This window comes from Solanum tuberosum, unplaced genomic scaffold, assembly GCF_000226075.1.
Source record: "Solanum tuberosum cultivar DM 1-3 516 R44 unplaced genomic scaffold, SolTub_3.0 scf00439, whole genome shotgun sequence".
NCBI classification, from domain to species: Eukaryota; Viridiplantae; Streptophyta; class Magnoliopsida; order Solanales; family Solanaceae; genus Solanum; species Solanum tuberosum.
The window spans coordinates 25,583-31,796 of record NW_006239361.1 but is presented as its reverse complement, the minus strand read 5'-3'; the positions used below and the strand labels follow the sequence as shown (position 1 = coordinate 31,796).

The 6,214-nt window shown below is 34.8% G+C and overlaps 1 pseudogene; it reads right to left on the bottom strand.

The window, feature by feature from the left end:
* Positions 1-1,743: 1,743 nt before the first annotated feature.
* On the bottom strand, positions 1,744-4,918 carry LOC102592420 (putative calcium-transporting ATPase 13, plasma membrane-type; annotated as a pseudogene).
* Positions 4,919-6,214: the final 1,296 nt, after the last annotated feature.

Genomic DNA, 6,214 nt, shown 5'->3' with positions numbered 1-6,214 from the left:
ATATATATATATATATATATATATCTAAAACAAAGAATTGGTCAAGCTAAGTAATTGACATCCACTCAAACCACTACCTACTTTAGGTATATAAGTTATGGGCCCTAGGGCTGATTAAATTTATTCTAAGACATTTTTGCTAAAGTAATCAATCATATGTGCTACTCTTTTCTACGAATGAAAGCGACACCATTATCTTTTTATTTTTGTACATTTAATAACATCATATTATAGTAATACAAAATAATGTCATGATATATTTTAAATTATAAACTTTAAAAGTTTTTTTTTCCCCATAAGATTCTTATTGAATCAAACAACAAAATTTGTACTTAAATGGTGTACATCATTTGTGTTCATAACCTCAAGAGGAAAGACTATTGGTGACATTTTTTGTATTGATATTTAAAAAAAAAAATTTGTTGGTTAGATTTGTTTACAAAATTGAGTGAAGCAATAATAATACTACTAAAGAAATGTCACTTTCTCCCCATATATAAACTTTGAAATGTATTTTGAAATGTTTCAATAATATCTGGTCATTTTGATCTCAAAATACAAGTAACTCTATGGCAATCAATATTAATCATTTGAAAGCACTTGTCCTATGTTCTTTAAGTTATAATTATTTACTAAAAAACATTAATTTAGTAATATTAATTCTATTTTACAAAATCATATACTATATATATACGATACACACGTGCAACGCACGTGCTGTGAAACTAGTTAAGAAAAAAGCACCAAAATATTAAAAACCGATAACCCATAGTAAAACTAATCAAAACCATTATCGAAATAAATCAATAAATTCTGGTTAACATTTCAATTCAGATACTAGAAACAATGTCTTTGCAATATATCATAGTGGCGCGAAAAGTAATTGGAAAGGAAGGCTCTAATTCTGCTATCAGTGTCACATGATTTCATTCATCTTTCAACTTTCCAATCCCCAAATTGATGCGTGACTGAGTAGGTCATATTAGGAAGAGAGATACAAAATCACCGGTACCGGAAAGTACTTCTGACTGAAAATTCTCAGGCATTGCATCGGCCATCGGCCATCGGCCATCGGCGATCAGTCTATATTGCATAAACTGAAAGAGGTAACAAACTGACATCTCTTCTCATCCCTTGGGATCCACATTACACACATTTTCCACTTCTGAACCCTGCTGTGATCAACCTGAAAACAAGTTTTATTGCATTATGAATTCTATGATGATTGACAAGGATTGAATTAGGAAAATGGACTTTGTCTACGTAGAGAATAGCAGAAGAAAAGTATAATTGGGGAAACGTTCGGCCAGTTCAATATCGTTAAGGAAGATTTTGGATAAGAGAATGCCTAATGTCATCTCTATTTTTACTTGTCTAGATGCTTCTAGAAATTATTGTAGATGTAAAAATCTGGATAACTTCATCATCTAGCTATGAATCTAGAACTTTTAGATCTAGCTTTAAGATTAGATCATTCTAGAAGCTTTCATAAAAAATCTAAGTTTTTTTTGTAGTTCCAAAAAATTAACTTTAATTTTTTCAGTTTATTTGTTGAATATCTTTAGTCTTTACTACTGAGAGGTGGAGAAATTTGGATATGCAAAGGGAGAAACTCTGGACTTGACACTTTTAGATATGTTCAACTATTAAGGTGATTCCATTGCACTTTTAAGTTTTAAAAAATGTGAGTTCAGAATTTGATATTTTAGCAATTTTTAACTGTAAATCTATGCTCTGTAACTGTAGTAGAAGAATTCTGTACAACTCTTTATTTAGAAACATACCATAGAGAAATACAAGTAGTGAGTAATAAATGAATGCAACATAAATCAACCATTTCACAACAAACTAATACAATTACAACAAACTAGCTTATGGACCAAAAAAAAATGAACATCTATATTTACTCAATTTTAACCTGAGATAACTGAAGATTGGTCTCTCTGGGACAGCTATGCACTTGACAAGCCAACCAATTGGCCAAGATGCAGCTGCAAATCCAATGCAGATTCCCCATTGCCCCCAATTCAGCCTCTCTGTAATTGCGAACTTCTTTAGGAACTCCACCATCACCACTTGGAGAACCAATGTTATTCCGATGATTGCCATGAACAACTTGTTCTTGTGTATTCCCTTAAAGACATTCTTCTTCTCCAGGTTTCGCGCGTTGAATTCATTGAACACTTGGCAAAGAACAAATGTGTTGAAGATCAATGTATCGTTTACCCTCTTGCTGACACCAAAGATTGATTCTCCTCTGAATTGTAAGGTCAATAAAACAGCAATCTGATACAAGGCCTGAGCCATTAGATTTCTCCACATAATGTTGGTGATAAGCGGTGCAGTCCTACCGACTGGTTTCTTATTCATGAGTTCCTCGGTTGGCTTCTCTGTCGCAAGTGCTAATGCCCCCAATGTGTCCATGATCAAATTTACCCACAGCAACTGTACTGCTGTGAGTGGTACCTCACCAGATGAAACAGCAGCTACAAAATTGATCACGAGCGCAGCCACATTTACTGTGAGCTGAAATTGGATGAATTTCTGGATGTTGTTATAGACACACCTTCCCCATTTCAAAACTGTGGCAACTGAAGCAAAGTTATCATCCAAGATGACTATATCAGAACTCTCTTTAGCCACCTTGCTATGGCTTTTGCAGTGAACACATTGTCTCCAGTGATCATCTTGATGTTCACACCAGCACTTTGGCAAGCTTCCACTGCTTTCTTCACACCTGGTCGACATGGATCTTTTAGGCCAACAAAGCCCAAAAGAATGAAAGAGTTGTCTGGAACATTTCCATGCATATGTTCATTATCCTTCTGCTCAGCTTTTGGCACTTGCTTGTGTGCGAATGCGATACATCTCAGGCTGCTGGCAGCCATTCCTTCAATTATCCTGTCACATTCTTCCTTATCTGATTCCTCTAGAGGTTTTACGTTCCCTTCTAGATCATAGTAATGGGAGCACATTCTTGAAATCATTTCAGCAGCACCTTTCCAATGTGCATGAATTGTGCCATCACTGATGTTCTTGATCAGGACACCGCTCTTCTTTTTCTCTGAATTGAAAGCTTCCACATGTAGAATGTTGAAATTTCTTTTGATTTGATCCATCTCCATGTTCAGTTCCATAACAGCCCATGAAAGAATAACTTTTTCAGTAGGGCTGCCTGAGAACTCAAAGCTGGAAGATGGATCGGAGGACTTGAAAACACTACCAGTAGTGTTTAATCCAACCCCTTGATGGAATAGTTCAAGAACTTTTGCTGAAATTGATGTATGACTTTCTGCCTTCACGTGTTGTTTGCCTAAGAAAAACTTTGTCACGGTCATCTTATTTAATGTAAGAGTGCCTGTTTTGTCTGTACAGATGGTGGTGGCAGATCCCATAGTCTCACATGCGGAGAGCTTCCTAACCATTGCCTGATCAGCCATCATTCTCTTCATGGAATAAGCCAGAGTAAGTGTAACAGCTAAAGGCAAGCCTTCAGGAATCGCGACTACAACAATGGTAACAGCAGCAGCAACAATTCCCACCACAGCATTGATCACATCATCAGATGATGTCTTGCTCCCGTTGAATTCTTTGTTCCCATTCTCATCTTTTGTTGTCCCAGTAAAGTATCTAACCAATAGGACAACAAGAACTAAGAAAGCAACTAGCAACCCAACTTTACCAATCGATGTAGTAAGCTGTTGAGTCGTTCTTGAAGAGGGGTTTGCTCATTAGAATCACTGCTGATTTGGCTCATCATTTCACCCCAGGTCGTGTTCATTCCAACCGATGTCACAAGCATCATGCCATAGCCATCGACAACCTTCGTGCCAGATATCAAGAATGGATTTCCGGTAAGGTTAATCTCTACATGATCACTTTCTCCAGTCATGCTAGATTCATCCACCTGTAAAGAATGACCTTCTACTAAAATCCCATCAGCAGGGACTTGATCTCCAATTTTCAAGCAAATGACATCTCCAACAACAATTTCAAAAATCGATATCTGTTGGCGTCTCCTCTTTCTAACAGCTTCAACTGGAATATTTTTGCTCACTTGGAAAGCTTATCAAACTGTCTGTTTTGTCTGAAATTACTAATAGACGAAACAGCGATGACAAGAAACACAGCGACATAAATACTCCCTCCATCGTACCATCCTTCTTTCAGTCCATGCTCCTTAATTCCAAATCCAAGAGACAGAGCAGCACAGAGCAAAAGTATAATGATAGTAGGATCTTTGAATGATTCCCAAACAAAGATGAAGAAACTTTTACTAGCTGGCTTACGATTCGTGTTGCTTCCAAAAGCCTCATGTCTACGTGCAACGTCTTCTGGATCTCCGCTCACACCAATAGTTGTATCACTTTTGAGAGAAGCAGCAACACCTTGTACACCTCCAAGGTTAGCAAGTTCATCAACGCTTTTATCCTTGACAAGCTTTGATAGACTTGAGTGATCAATGCCTGAGAAAAAAGGGTGGTCTTGAACTACATCAATCGCGATTGTATCAGTCGATTCACGAAGTGCTTTTTTTGGATTGTAGGCAGCTCCATGTAGTGCTTTAGTGCTGGTCTTAATTTTAAAAGCTCTGGAACAATAGATTGTAGCAAAAGCTAAGTGCCATCTTTTTTTGCTGGAGAAATCAACTTCAGATGGCAAATCAAGTGTAATGTTCATGCAGAGATAATGCAAGTTTGCTTGAAACATCATGGACCAGTCTTTCTTTGACTATGTAAAGGTGGAAAATGCGAGGTTAATGAAATTAATGTTTGTAGTATGTATGGCGATCGACGAAACTTAACTAGTTCAGGATTGAGACGTAGTCAATTGATATACGAGAGAAAAGATTCAATTGTGCTTGGAATTGGATGAACAAATTTGTTTCATGGAAGTTCCTTTTATAGTGAAGCTAAAGTATGCCCCGCGTAAGAAGTTATAACGGGAATTTATTGACTTTAATTATGTTTCCATTGGAGGTGATTTATTTTTTTGTAATGTCCAAGAATTTCCAGCTTTCTTCCACACTATTTGGATTAATTTATTTTTGGGTAAAGTCACAAATAGTTAACTTTTGTCTTTGTAAATAGTTATTGTTCTGAAGTTTCAAATTTCACACGTAAAATTCTAGGATATTGTTATGAAGTTTCACTTGTCGAATTTGAAAAAATGATTATTTTTCTTAGAGATGAGGTCGAAAAATGTCTAGTGAGCACTATTTCGTTGTTTTTTGTGAGGAACATGATCATCTTAAGGGTGTACAATAATAAAAACATATCAATGAAAAAGTTTTTATCGTTTTTCACTTTGAAAACAAAAGAATACCTTTTTTCAAAGATGCAAAACTTTGAAATAAAAAGTGGGACCACAATTTTAAAGCATAGGACCTAGTTAACAACTAAAGTAGAAGTATACAAGCTTTGTATTCAAATAAATCGAGCTTTTTTCTCAACTATCAAACATACCTAATCTTTCCGACAAATTTGAAATCCAAACCTGGTCGGTCTAGTTTAGTAGCAGAGTTATAATTGTAACTCATCATTTACTACATAAATAAAAGGAAAAAAAGTCCGATATACTCTTAACTTTATCATTTAAAATTGATAAATATTCGTTATCAAAGTGACTCAAAATTTCCCTCTATCCTCGCCTTGGTCTTAATTGTGTCGAGTTAAACATTTTTCCCTGTTAAACTTTCTAGAATTATCATTTCATGTTTTCTACTAAATTATTTCTATCCATCTATATAGAAATTCACTACTCAATAAATTAATCCAGAGGATAGAATACATCTAAATTAACCACTTTTAATATGGAGCATAAATTTATATTAAGAAATTTAGTAAACTTGTTATAAATAATAAATATTAATACATAACTTTAAAAGTATATGCTGAAAATTCTTAAAGATCACCTATAAAATTTATATCATGAATCCGTCTCTATACAAATTCTAAGAAATGTGAAAATGAGTTGTATTATAGAATATATAAAAGAGGTGTAAAGGCAAAACAAATCTAAAAGGAAGAACAATATTTTCAGATTTGAATTTTTTTATTAATTCGAATTAATAATTACTACTGGGAGTTTCCAGGAATTTCAGTGCAGTAAAACAACATTATCTGAATATGTTATTTGCGCGTTAACAACTTTGCTTTTACAATTTCAACATAAATACGTACACATACTATATATTATCTATTGATCTAAGTAT